General features: G+C 44.0%; 1 long non-coding RNA gene across 1 annotated transcript; it reads right to left on the bottom strand.

Annotated features, from left to right (window-relative positions):
• Positions 1-5,007: 5,007 nt before the first annotated feature.
• Positions 5,008-14,150, bottom strand: LOC147105496 (uncharacterized). Its single transcript, XR_015081502.1, has 3 exons — positions 13,980-14,150; positions 12,879-12,987; positions 5,008-5,304 (listed from the first exon to the last, which is right to left on the bottom strand). It is a non-coding gene; the product is annotated as an uncharacterized LOC147105496 (long non-coding RNA).
• Between the last annotated feature and the right edge of the window lie 711 nt (positions 14,151-14,861).

Here is a 14,861-nt window from a genome sequence, read left to right as displayed (position 1 = left end):
ACTGATATCACACTACTGCACACAATGCTCAGTGATATCACACTACTGCTCACAATGCTCACTGATATCACACTATGCACACACTGCTCACTGATATCACACTACAGCACACACTGCTCACTGATATCAGACTGCTGCACACACTGCTCACTGATATCACACTACTGCACACGCTGCTCACTGATACCACACTACTGCACACGCTGCTCACTGATATCACACTACTGCACACGTTGCTCACTGATATCACACTGCTGCACACTCTGCTCACTGATATCTCACTACTGCACACACTGCTCACTGATATCACACTGCTGCACACACTGCTCACTGATATCACACTACTGCACATGCTGCTCACTGATACCACACTACTGCACACACAGCTCACTGATATCACACTACCGCACACGCTGCTCACTGATATCTCACTACTGCACACACTGCTCACTTATATCACACTACTGCACAGCTGCTCACTGATATCACACTACTGCACACGCTGATCACTGGTATCACACTACTGCACACGCTGCTCACTGGTATCACACTACTACACACGCTGCTCACTGATGTCACACTACTGCACACACTGCTCACTGATATCACACTACTGCACACACTGCTCACTGATATCACTCTATACACACACTGCTCACCGATATCACACTGCTGCACACGCTGCTCACTGAATACACTCTATACACACACTGCTCACCGATATCACATGACTGTACACACCGCTCACTGATATCACACCACTGCACTCACTGCTCACTGATATCACACTACTGCACACACTGCTCACTTATATCACACTACTGGTCACATTGCTCACTGATATCACACCACTGCACACACTGCTTACTGATAGCACACCACTGCACACACTGCTCACTGATATCACACTGCTGCACTGCCCTGCCCTCTCCTGCCCTGCCCTGCCCTGTCCTTTTCTGCTTGTCCTGTCCTGCCCTGGCCTGCCCTGCCCTGTCCTGTCCTACCCTGCCCAGCCCTCTCCTGCCCTCTCCTGTCCTGCCCTCTCCTGCCCAGCTCTGTCCTGCCCTCCTCTGCCCTGCCGTGCTGGGCTGATTATCAGACTCTCCAGCCCCATGGGTAGGTAATTTCAGACACTCTTCCATTCTTTCACCAAGTGAATGCCAGTAGCGGTTTCTAGAAAGTGTCATCAATTTAATAACTTCAACAATCAATAGCCAAGCAATGAGTGCAGAATGATTGCCGGATATTAATTATTGAATATTTCATAAAGGTATTGCTGGTTTTAATAAAGGGAAGGCTAGTGTCATGAAATGAGCACTTTCACAAGGTCGGAGTGTGTGTTGTCAGTATGTTGAGCTCATTAATTATGCTTTATCCTCTTGTCGATGATTCACCTGAAGACTAATTCAGCCTCCAGGTTGCAGCACTTACCTTGAGGTTGTCGGGTAACTCAGCCCTGCCGGCATAGCCAGGGTTCATAGTGATAAACACGCTGCATGAGCGGTCCAGCGAGATCTCCGTCCCTTCAAAGACAAATGTCTTCACTTGTTCTGAAGCGGCCCGCTGAATGGTCTGGATCTGCTGTGCAACAACAGAAAGCACCTACAGTGCAGACAAGAGAATCTTTATTAGACTGTCTGGGCCCGAAACTAATTCTTCACCTTCATAATTGTGCTGCGTCTTTTCGGAGACACCGCAGAGATAAGCTGTGTTTGAGTTTGTTCTTTCAACATCTTTCCTCAACAGGCTGCAATTCCTCTTCCGTCATTTTCTTAACAAAGATCAATGGCATTGCCATCTGTTGCTTCAAAGCCAGCTTCAAACAGAAGGTTTATCCCCCTGGTAATTTGTTCATAATATCTAATGAAGATGCGCAAACTCATTCTTATTCGATAGCTTCCTTTTCTTTCTTTTAATAGTCAACATGCCACAGTCATCACCTTGATTTTTATTAAACTTAACTTATCCTTGAAAAGAGAGGAAGAATTCTTCCGGAAAATCTCAAAGAGCTTTAAAGATTATTTTGCAGAGGCTTTTATGTCTGTTTGGAACACAAATGTATCATTGATCTTTTTGTAGACATGGGATTAAAATGTTAATTTTATTTATTGTGCTAGCAAACTGTCTGCAATTTTGCTAACATTTGGTTGATGAGAAATAAAGTTTTAGGCAGAAGGTGGTGACGGTGTTAGCGGAGAGCAATTCACTCCACAGCACCACCTATTGGCCAAAGCCGGCAGCTACACTGTTACAGGTTACTGTTTACATGCAATATTTCTGATCTAAATGTTTACATAAGCAGGTTCAATGTCAAATGCTGACAGAAAGGCGTGACCAAAAATTGTGACATCAAAAAGTTGGACAGGGAATTACATAGAATTTACAGCACAGAAACAGGCCATCTGGACCAACTGGTCTGTGCTGGTGTTTATGCTCCACACGAACCTCCTCCCACCCCTCTTCATCTAACCCCCATCAACATATCATTCTATTCCTTTCTCCCTCATGTACTTATCTAGCTTCCCCTTAAATGCGTCTATGCTAGTCGCCTCAACTATTCCCTGTAATAGCAAGTTCCACATTCTCACCAATCTCTGGGTAAAGAAGTTTCTTCTGAATTCATTATTGGAGACTGTCTTATATTTATGGCCCCCAGTTGTTGATTCCCCCACAAGTGGAACATCTTCTCTATGTCTACCCGATTAAATCTCTTTATAATTTTAAAGACCTCTATTAGGTCGCCCATCAGCCTTCTCTTTTCTAGAGAAAAGAGCCTCAGCCTGTTCAGTTTTTCCTTATAGTTATAACCTCTCAGTTCTGGTATCATCCTTGTAAATCGTTTTTGCACCTTCTCCAGTGCATCTGTATCCTTTTTGTAGTATGGAGACCAGAACTGTTCACAGTACTCCAAGTGTGGTCTAACCAAGGTTCGATACAAGTTTAATATAACGTCGCTGCTTTTCAATTCTATCCCTCTAGAAATGAACCCCCAGTGCTTTGTTTTTTTTTATGGCGTTGCTACTTTTAGTGATTTGTGAATCTGTCCCCCCAGATCCCTCTGCTCCTCTACCCCATTTAGACTCTTATTTTCCAAGGAGTATTGTGAAGGAATATACTATATAACCTTTTTAGAAAACCATACTATATAGCCTTTTCAGAAAAATACACGATCTTATGAAATAATTCTGGCCTTGTTGAGATAAGAGTGGTTAACCCTGAAGAGTACCTTATAAGGAACTCTACCTTATAAATTCTTTAAAACATGACAAACTGGGTTTGGAAATTTAGAAACCTAACTATGAAATAGCTATGAAAGAATTCTGGCTATTGAAACAGGACAAGTTGTTAACCTTGAATAAATAACCTTATTGAAACAGAAGAATGGGTGGCTCTGAGTGGCTGACCTTTTGGGAACAAAACAATGGTGAACCCTAGATATGTGATATAAATTAAACTTCGTAAAGATGGCACATAAGATAAGGAACATCTGCCCTCGTAAAGATGACACATAATAAGGGACATCTGCCTTTCACACCTTTGATATGGTGAACCCAGAACACCTGGAGATGCGGCAGATTCTGGAATATTACAAGCTGATGTGGCAGTAAAGAATTGCAGAGGTCAGCAGAAAGATGAATAGTGATAATTAATTTGCATCAGCAGAAACCTTAAAGGAAATACAACTGAAAAAGGGTATAAATATTGAAGTCTCAAATGAGATAGCAGAGTCGCTTTAATCAGGCAAGGCGATTCTCGACTACAGAGGCGGCTCTGTGGTCTTCCACTCTTTGTAACTCGGGGAGCAAAGATATTTTGATATTGATGGATGTCCTGTATAGAAAATTTTAAGAACTGTAGCGAAGTTAAGATTTAAAAGTGAGATTCTCTGTTAAAAATAAGATCATATTTTTTCTCTTTTTAGGACTGTTAACATTGCAATTGACGGATTCACCAACTGTAAATTGCATGTCGGTTCTGACATAATAAAACTCACTACACACTTGGTTTGAGTATAAAGCAAGGCTTTAATCAACTTGTTTCAGAACATGGAGGTCTAGTTGTACTTCACTAGTTCCTGTCTTACAAAATGTCCCTGGAAAGCTGGGCCCATGCCCGAGTATTTATACTCCTTGGATGGCGCCACCAGCTGGCCGTCCAGCATTATTTCATGGGTAGTTTCTTGATGATGATGAGATTTATAACAGGTTCTTTTAATAAATCTCTATATATTTTTAGAATTGTTTCACATAAGTCTTCTGTATCAATAACTCACAAACTCAATCTCTGTACACTCTTTGGTGAAGAGTTACATTTCTGAAGGAGACCTCCGGACCCTCATAAAATCCGTGACGTTACAGTCTGGCTAAACTTATTAAAAGCGCTATCTGGAGGATGGTAACATTCTCGGGTTGTTCCTTTCCTTTAGGGAGAGACAGCCCGGACCTTTAGACCCAGTTAAGCGTCTTTAGGATTCGGCTACCTCAACCTTTAGTTGAAAGTGAACATCTGAGAAATACGCCTGATCCGGGATAGCCCCAAAGGGGCTAGGACTAGTAAATATCCCTTCAGTGTGTGGCCGCCTTATTCTTCATACTAAAATGTATTACCTCACACTTATCTATATATTAATGTCTGCTTGTATTTTGTCGCCATCCTCCTCTGTGTGAATTACACCCCCCCCAATTTGGTGTTGTCCACAAAATTTGTAATTGTAGATCTGATTCTCGAGTCCATATCGTTTATGTAAATGGTGAACAGCAGTGGTCCCAGCACCGATCCTCGTGAAACACCACTTCCCACCTTCTGCCAGTCTGAGTGACTACCTTTAATCCCTACTCTCTGCTTTCTGACATATGCAGGACTTTTGATAATACATAGACAAATAGAAATACTGGAAAATGGCACTGATTGCACAGAAATAAATAAACGTAACATATAAATACAGGTTTATAGTAGCGAATTAATAAAATAAAAATGTATTTCTCATTCGTATCAAAAATCATTAGAAAAATGCATATTGCCAATTTTAAAAAGTTTTACATTTAATTTGCGCAGCTTTGTCACTTCAAACAGTAAGTGTGAAATGTTAACAGTTGTAATTTTTGCGGTGATTGTCCATTAATACCACAGTCATAATAAGACTTTGTTTAAAACTTATTTGTAAAACAGCGTTGTTTAAATTACCTCTAGCTCGATACGATTAAATTCATCGAAACAAGCCCAAGCTCCAGACTGTGCCAGACCTTTGAAAAACTTTCCCATCGCTTTATAGTCTAGCCCATCAGAACAGTTAAACACAACACACTGTAAAATAGAAGATTATTGAATAGTTCTTGTAAAATATACATAAAGAACACCATACTGAAAACAAATATAGTGCAAGGCACAAGTTAGCAGGACAATAGACTATATAGGCCCAGAAAATCCACAGGGTGCAATACACTGGGATCACCACTCGACTCTGCCACAGGCCCCACTGACCTTCGCAGGGTATGGGATGGTACCTCCAGGAGCAGGCCATCGGTGGAGGGGTGGGGGTGGGGGTTCATCTGTGGCTCTCCACCATCGCTGAAAATGCTGGTAAAAGCTTCCCAGCCCAGGACTGGGCCCCGGCCTAGACCACCCCCGGTCAGCTCCACTTCCACGGGTGCTGGCGAGCTCCTTCTGGTGAGGCCAGGCACACCTGTGTCGATGCTGGGCAAGGCCCCGACTGAGGGTCTCTTAAATCATTGGCCTTACGGGGGTGGGCTGAGACTCCAGCTCCACAAGGCTATTCTGGACCTGTAACTAAAGGCCGAGACTCGGTGTATCAGGGACCCAAACAGGTTTACAGCTGTTCTGAGGGACCCCCGTCAAACTCACAGTGCAGTCCACCCAATGTACCCCTAATATTTTGGGGGGAGGTGCGGCCCCTTCAAGAGGCTGCGCGACTCATTCACAGTTTTGCGCATACACAAAATTTAACATTGATAAAGCCAGTCCCAGTCTGTCCCGCTCTCTCCCCATAGCCCTGTATCAATCCCAAACCAAACCCACTGCCCCGCTCTCTCCACATAGCTCTGTATCAATCCCAAACTCATCCCACTGTCCCACTCTCTCTCCATAGCCATGCATCAATCCAAAACTAATCCCACTGTCCCACTCTCTCCCCATAGCTCTGTATCAATCCCAAACGAATCCCACTGCCCCGCTCTCTCCCCATAGCTCTGTATCAATCCCAAACTAATCCCACTGTCCTGCTCTCTCCCCATAGCCCTGCATCAATCCAAAACTAATCCCACTGTCCCACTCTCTCCCCATAGCTCTGCATCAATCACAAACTCATCCCACTGTCCCACTCTCTCCCCATAGCTCTGTATCAATCACAAACTAATCCCACTGCCCCACTCTCTCCCCATAGCCCTGTATCAATCCCAAACTAATCCCACTGCCCCGCTCTCTCCCCATAGCCCTGTATCAATCCCAAACTAATCCCACTGCCCCGCTCTCTCCCCATAGCTCTGTATCAATCCCAAACTAATCCCACTGCCCCGCTCTCTCCCCATAGCCCTGTATCAATCCCAAACTAATCCCACTGCCTGGCTCTCTCCCCATAGCCCTGTATTAATCCCAAACTAATCCCACTGCCCCACTCTCTCCTCATAGCCCTGTATCAATCCCAAACTAATCCCACAGCCCCGCTCTCTCCCCATATCCCTATTTGTGGACAGTGAGACTGTCCCGGATTGCCACATCTGCAGTAAATGTCTGTGGCTTGAGACTGCCCGGCTCAGAGCCTTTGAGCTGGAGTGCGAGTTAGAGACACTCTTACACTTAAGGGAGGGGGAGTAAGTTTTGGATAGTTTTCTCCAGAGTCCAGTCACACCTCAGAAGAAAACATAGGTGCAGGAAGGCGAGAGTGTGACTATCAGTCAGCAAGTTAAGGGGAATCAAGGGGAGATAGAGCAGGAGTTCCCGCAGACACTGGTCCTGTCCAACAGGTACAATGTACTTGCTACCTGTGAGGATAAGGATGCAGGCTGCGGGGCAGACAGCCTAACCATGCCACTGTGGAGCAGGAAACAGTCCAAGGGGGGAAGGGCAGAATAGAAAGATCATAGAATGGTTACAGCACAGAAGGAGGCCATTCGGCCTGTCAAGCCCGTGCCGGCTCTCTGCAAGAGCACTTCAGCTAGTCCCATTCCTCCGCCCTTTCTCCGTAGCCCTGCAAATTTCTTTCCTTCAGGTACTTATCCAACTCCCTTTTGAAAGCCGTGATTGAATCTGCCGCCACCACCCTTTCAGGCAGCGCATTCCAGATCCTAACCACTCGCTGAGTAAAAAAGTATTTTCTTACGTCGCCTTTGGCTCGTTTGCCAATCACCTTAAATCTGTGTCCTCTGGTTCTCAACCCTTCTGCCAATGGGAACAGTTTCTCTCTATCTACTCTGTCCAGACCCCTCATGATTTTGAACACTTCTATCAAATCTCCTCTCAATCTTCTCTGCTCCAAGGAGAACAACCCCAGCTTCTCCAGTCTATCCATGTAACTGAAGTCCCTCATTCCTGGAATCATTCTCGTAAATCTTTTCTGCACCCTCTCTAAGGCCTTCATATCCTTCCTAAAGGGCGGTGCCCAGAATTGGACACAATGCTCCAGTTGAGGCCGAACCAGTGTTTCATAAAGGTTCATCATAATTTCCACACTTTTGTACTCTATGCCTCTATTCATGAAGCCCAGGACCCTGTAAGCCTTTTTAACTGCTTTCTCAACCTGCCCTGCCACCTTCAACGATTTGTGCACATATACCCCCAGGTCTCTCTGTTTGTGCACCCGCTTTAGGATTGTACCCTTTAGTTTATATTATGTTTCCTTGTTCTTCCTACCAAAATGCATCATTTCACACTTTTCTGCGTTAAATTTCATCTGCCACATGTCTGCCCATTTCACCAGCCTGTCTATGTCTTCCTGAAGTCTATCACTCTCCTCCTCACTGTTCCCTATACTTCCAAAGTTTGTGTCATCTGCAAATTTTGAAATTGTGCCCTGTACTCCCATGTCCAAGTCATTAATATATATCAAGAGAAACAGTGGTCCTAGAACCGATCCCTGGGGAACACCACTGTGTACCTTCCTCCAGTCCGAAAAACCGTTCACCACTACTCTCTGTTTCCAGTCACTTAGCCAATTTCGTATCCATGCTGCCACTGTCCCTTTTAATCCATGGGGTTCAACTTTGCTGGCAAGCCTTTTATGTGGCACTTTGTCAAAAGCCTTTTGGAAATCCGTGTACACCACATCAACCACATTGCCCTCATCAACCCTCTCTGTTACCTCATCAAAAAACTCAATCAAGTTAGTTAAGCATGATTTGCTTTTAACAAATCCGTGCTGGCTTTCCTTAATTAATCCACACTTGGCCAAGTGACTGTTAATTTTGTCCCTGATTACTGTTTCTAAAAACTTCCCCACTACCGAGGTCAAAGTGACTGCCCTGTAATTGCTGGGTTTATCTTTATACCCTTTTTTGAACAATGGTGTAACATTTGCAATTCTCCAGTCCTCTGGCACCACCCCATATCTATTGGTCATAGGGGACTCGATAATTAGGGGGAATAGATAGAGTCCTCTGCAGTCGTGGCCAAGAAGGGTGCTTTGCCTACCCGGTTCAAAGGTGAAGGTAAAGGGTGCTGGTGGATGGATGTTTTTCAGACTGGGAGGTGGTTTGCAGTGGTGTTCTCCAAGGGCCAGTTTTGGGTCCATTACTCTTTTCAATTTTTATAAACAACTTAGACTCAGTGTAGGGAGCAGCATTATAAAGTTTGCAGATGATACGAAGCTTGGCAAATTAATAGATCATGGTGAGGATAGTTATTGGCTTCAGGATGACATAGACAGGATGGTGAAATGGGCAGAAGCACGGCAGATGGAGTTCAATGTGGAGAAGTGTGAAGTGATGCACTTTGGGAGAACTAATATGGAAAGACAGTGAACTATAAATAGCACGATCTGGAGAAGTGTAGATGAGCAGAGAGACCTTGGTGTCCATGTACACAAATCCTTAAAGGTGGCAGGACATGTTGATAAGGTGGTTAAAAAAGCATGTGGGTTACTTGGGTTTATAAAGAGGAATAGAATCTAAAAACAAAGTGATCAGGCTGGAACTTTATAATTCACGGGTTAGGCCTCAGCTGGAGTATTGTGGACAATTCTGGGCCCCACACTTCACAAAGATGTCAAGGCCTTAGAGAGGGTAGAGAGGAGGTTTACCAGGATGTTACCAGGGATGAGGGGCTTCAGTTATGAGGAGAGGTTGGAAAAGTTCGGACTGATCTCCTTGGAACAGAGAAGGTTAAGAGGTGACCTAATAGAGGTTTACAAGACGATGAGAGGTTTTGATGGAGTAGATCAAGAAAAACTATTCCCTCTGGTGAGTGGGTCAATAACCAGAGGTCACAGATTTAAAATCATTGGTGAAAGATCTAGAGGGGAGATGAGGAGAATTTTTTTGGGATCGGGATCGCTCAACCTGAACAGGTGGTGGAAGCTGATTCCATCAATAATTTTAAAAGGGAGTTGGACGGTTCTGGAGGATGAGGAACTCACAGGGTTACGGACAAAAAGCGGGGGGTGGGACTGAGCACGACGGCTCTTTCAAAGAGCCAGCACAGGCACGACGGGCCGAACGGCATCCTTCTGTGCTGCAAGGTTCTATATTCTATGATTCTATCTCAGAGCAACTGAAGAGGAACTTAGAAAGGGAAGGAGATCCAGTTGTTGTGGTCCATATTGGGACCAATGACATAGGGAAGAACATGGAGGAGGTCTTACTAAAGGAGTATCAGAAGTTAGGAACCAAATTAAAAAACAGGAGCTCATGGGTGGTAATCTCTGGATTACTATCTGAGCCACGTGCTAATTAGCATAGGGATAGGCTGATCAATAAGGTGAATATGTGGCTGAAAGTCTGGTGTGGGAAGGACGGGTTCCATTTCATGGGACGCTGGCACCAGTACTGGGACAGGAGGGAGCTGTACCGCTGGGACGGGCTGCACCTGAACCGGAGCTGTGGATAGGACGAAGGGGATGAGAATGGAACTAGGAAAAATAAACTGGAAATATTCACTGACAAAGAAATGGAACAGCAGTGGGAAACATTAAAAATGGTGATCAATAGAGTCCAGGACAAATGAGCCAATAACGACACACCGTCGATGAATAAGGAGATAAGGGCAAAATTGAAACTAAAGAAAAAGACATACACTAAGTACATAGACAATAAAGGAGATGATGACAAACTCCAAAATTAGCAAGGAATATAAAAAGGAATAGTAAAGTATTCTACAGACACACAAATAACCAAAGAAAAGTTAGGATAGGGACAGGGCCACTAAGAGATACACACGATAAACTCACAGCTAATAACAGCGAAATGGCAGAAATTACTTGGCCTCGGTATTTACCAGGGAGATTAACAGGGTGGACATGACATTGGATGAAGAGATCAAAAAAGATATCAAGACATTTAAGGTAGAAGGGGGGAGATAATTGATAAACTAATCAAACTTGGAGAGGATAAAACCCCTGGCCTGGATGGAGTACATCCACGCATATTAAAAGAAGTTAGAGAAAAGATAGCTGATGCATTATTATATACTGTATAATGTGTAAAAATTCATTAGAAAAGGGAATAGTGCCAGAGGACTGGTGGACAGCTAATGTGATTCCTACATTTAAAAAGGGAGATGGAATAAGTCCAGGGAACTATAGACCAGTTAGCATAACATTGGTGGTAGGAAAGATAATGGAATCTTTACTCAAAGATGTAATAGAAAAACATCTCGAAACCAAATAAAGTAGTCAGCACAGATTTCAAAGGGAAGGTCATGCTTGACCAACCATATTGAATTCTTTGAAGAAGTAACAGAAAGCGTAGATAAGGATAATGTAGTAGATGTACTATATTTAGATTTCCAAAAGGCCTTTGATAAGGTATCGCACATTAGACTTGTGAGTAAGGTCAGAATACGTGGAGTCAGGGGACAAGTAGCAGAATGGCTAACAAGCCGGGCTAGACAACAGAAAACAGAGGGCAGAGATTAAAGGTAGTTACTCATATTGGCAAATGGTAGGAAGTGGTGTTCCACAAGGATCGGTGCTGGGACCACTGCTCACAATTTACATAAACGATTTGGGCTCGGGAATTGGAAATACAATTTCAAAATTTGCAGATGACACCAAATCTTGTGCGTGTCGTTGATACAGAGGAGAACTGCGACAAAATAATGGAAGAATTAATAAATTTGCAGAATGAGCATGTAAATGGCAAATTAACTTTAATATAGGTAAGTGTAAGGTGGTACCTTTTGGTAGGAAGAATAAGGAGGCCACATATTCCTTGGAAAATAAGTGTCTAAATTGGGAAGAGGAGCAGAGGGATCTGGGGGTGAGATACACAAATCACTAAAAGTAGCGACGCAGATTAATAAGGCCATAAGAATGCAAACAAAGCACTGGGGTTCATTTCTAGTGGGATAGAATTGAAAAGCAGAGAAGTCAAGTTAAACTTGTATTGAACCTTGGTTAGACCACACTATGAACAGTTCTGGTCTCCATATTATAAAAGGCGCTGTAGAAGGTGAAAAAAGATTTACTAGGATGATACCAGAAGAGAGATACATATCAGGAAAGAGTGAACAGGCTGGGGCTCTTTCCTCTAGAAAAGAGAAGGCTGAGGGGTGACCTGATGGAGGTCTTTAAGATTATGAAAGGGTTTGATAGGGTAGACACAGAGAAGAGGTTTCCATTTGTGGGGGGTCCAAAACTAAGGGTCATAAATATAAGATGGTCACTAATAAATCCAGTAGGAATTCAGGAGAAACTTCTTTACCCAGAGAGTGGTGAGAATGTGGAACTCGCTACAAGGAGTGGTTGAGGCGAAGTTGCAGAGATGCATTTAAGGGGAAGCTGGATAAACACATGAGGGAGAAAGGGATAGAGGGTATGATGATGGGGTGAGGTGAAGTAGGGGTGGGAGGAGGCTCATGTGGAGCATAAACACCGGCACGGACCAGTTGGGCCGGATGGCCTGTTTCTGTGCTGTAAATACTTTCTAATTCTATGTAATGGATTCAGCATTAAAAAAGCACATTAATACTGTCTGTTATATTCTGTCTCATATCCAAGAGTCCCCTATTTGTGCAAAATGAAAAAAAGCATGATTTGAACAGCCTGAGACTCACAATAGTAGGAAATGTATTCATTGCCTCATGATAATGGAACAAATGATTTCTGACAGGGCAGGATAATCAAACCTGCAACCGAGGAACAAGCAGGTGTAAAGGTTGTGTGAGAGGATGCAAAATAAAATACAAGTGGGGACGTCACATTGCCCGCCGAGGTGTCACTGGTGGCAGGTGTCCTTGTTTGTGATCATGATATCTGTCTGCTGAGCCAGTCTTATTGACGTGGTGGGGAACATCTGCAGCTCCCAGAACAAAGAACAGAAACTGTTCGAAGTAAGTGTTTTGTGACTGGATTTAGAATCCTGTGCGGCCAGGTGTGGGAGCAGCTCAGTGTAAGAGAGAGACAGGATGTGGATCTAGAGTCACTGCACCTGCTAACCGGCTGAATGGTTCTCAGTCCCTGTGCAGCTGGAGAGCTTCAGGACGGTTTACTGACAGGGCAAATGCTCGTCGGCTCCTGCTCTGAGAAGTGTCCCCTGTCAGCCTTTCTTCATGCTGGTGCCTGTCATGAGGTTTTACATTGTGAGCAAATACTTTGACACACAATGGTTAAAGAAGGATCCACTACTTTTGCAAACAGATTGTAAAAATACGCATGTTGTTAACCTTTGGCATATGGCAATCCCGCCCCAGCCCCCCAGCATTCCCTGTACCTGTTTAGCCACTGCTTTGGCCAGATCTTTGCAAGTTTCTGTTTTCCCAGTTCCTGCAGGTCCTTCCGGAGCCCCTCCCAGGTTCAGGTGTAAAGCTCCCATTAGGATCCTGCAAGAAGAATCGGTGGAGTTGATGGTGCCCTGTAATCTGCAGGGACAGTTTACAAGTTCTCTCGCGTTGAGCTGTGCTAGCAACCTTTACATCTAGAGGTCAAGGTCAGGTTTTTTTTGCTGTTACGATTCACTTACATCTGCTTGGAATGATTTTTAATGAACTGCAGTATGTGCTTACTTCACCTCTTTTGTTTTAAAAAAAAAATATCTATAAAAGGGATTAAAAGGGAAAATGTTGTTCAAGGAAGAAGCAAGGGAACTAAAGGAGGAGAAAAATCAATCAGGAAAAATGACAGCTGACTCCAAATGAACAAATAACTAATTCCGGCATGGGATTCTGATATGTCAAATCATTGCCACCTCACAGGGCACAATGCACAATAAACCAGTCTCAATCTCAGCACCAAATCTTAGAAACCAGATTGCTTTTGAAGAACCTGTGTTTATTGTTATTTGATGATTTAGTTGAGAATGAGGATAGTTGATGAGGATCTGCAAATGGGCCTTGTCTCTCTGAAGATACCCCACACTTGCCATTCTCTGTAGGGCAGCGATGTGATTATTCGGATTGTGCTGTGAGTAGGATGTGCAGAGGTCAGGCAGACCTGATACTGGCGACGTTCGACCGTCCTCAAAACCACAGGATGCTCATTCCCTTTGATTTTAGTCGAGTAAAAACCGGGTGGTTTGTATAACGGTCTGATACACAGCGCCAGTTTTATACCCGGGGACAAGTTGAAAATCTACCCCTCTAACTCTTGATATCTTTAAAAATTGGCTTTAAGTAGTGAATCGAAAGGAGCTATTCTGTTTTTTATTCATATATTTTAACAATTCCTGCCATTGTTAAATGTAATCTTGGATTCAGTGTTACACGCCTATAATGACAGTAGAATTAATAATGCAGTCTGAGCTCTGATATCTCAACAGAGACACTGCAGTCTGCTGACAGCACATGTCAGCCTCCTTGCTGCTGGTTGCTCTTACCTATAGCACCTGTCAGTCAGGGGAGTGATGACAAGCCTTCCTGTGTTCCCCAGGTATTCATAGCCGTAAGGCACTGTGGTTGTAATCATTCGAACAACGATTTTCCTCTTTTCCCAATAATAACGCAACTGGGCAATCCAATTAAAGTCGGTCGTGGTGTTAATTCCAAGGTCGTTCAACTTTGCAACAACATCACGAGCTAGCAGAGGGAATGAAAATGCGTTATTATACTTTTTTCTGAACTGGATGCATTATTGATTAAAAAAAGATCTGATTGACTGCTATGCTCCCCATCTTAAAATATCCCTTACAAATCAAGGCTGGGCACAGTTGGATTGATCCAGCTCCAATTTTTTGAATCAAAAAAATGGGGGTGAAATTGACAGCCTATTTCTGGAACCATGTGAAACTGGCGGCCAATTTGTCAGTGGGCGCTTTGTCCATGGAGGAGTTTCACACCCAATGGGTCTGGATGTCATCACTGGTGCTCTACAGTGAAACTCTGGTTTATTATAGAGCTGGGACTTGTGAACTTTTATCACCCAACACTCAGTGAAAGTGCCCTGCTGGATTGAGATTGTGGCTCAGATGTGCAAACACTGCTTTTTAAATTTAATTTTTTTTCGGGGGGGAGGGGTTCAGACCCATCGAAGTGAGGGATTTTAGTGCTCAGGAACTGAACTCTTTCCCCCAGTTGACACTGAAGCTGAGCTTCTCCACGTGGAGGTGAAATAGCGGTGGGGAGGAATTTCCGCTCACCCCTTTGACTTAACCCCAATCCGAGCCCATTTCCCTGGGTCGGGGGTCATTGGCTGCACACTGGCTGAGTCCGGGTTGCCCAGAGGCAGAGTGGCAGCGGCCGGTGCCCAATCCCAGTGACGC

Source organism: Somniosus microcephalus, chromosome 17 (genome assembly GCF_052327205.1).
Source record: "Somniosus microcephalus isolate GS21.2 chromosome 17, FLI_Smic_1.0, whole genome shotgun sequence".
In the NCBI taxonomy this organism is placed as follows: Eukaryota; Metazoa; Chordata; class Chondrichthyes; order Squaliformes; family Somniosidae; genus Somniosus; species Somniosus microcephalus.
Note: the sequence above shows the minus strand (reverse complement) of the source record. Positions and strands in the feature narration are given on the sequence as shown.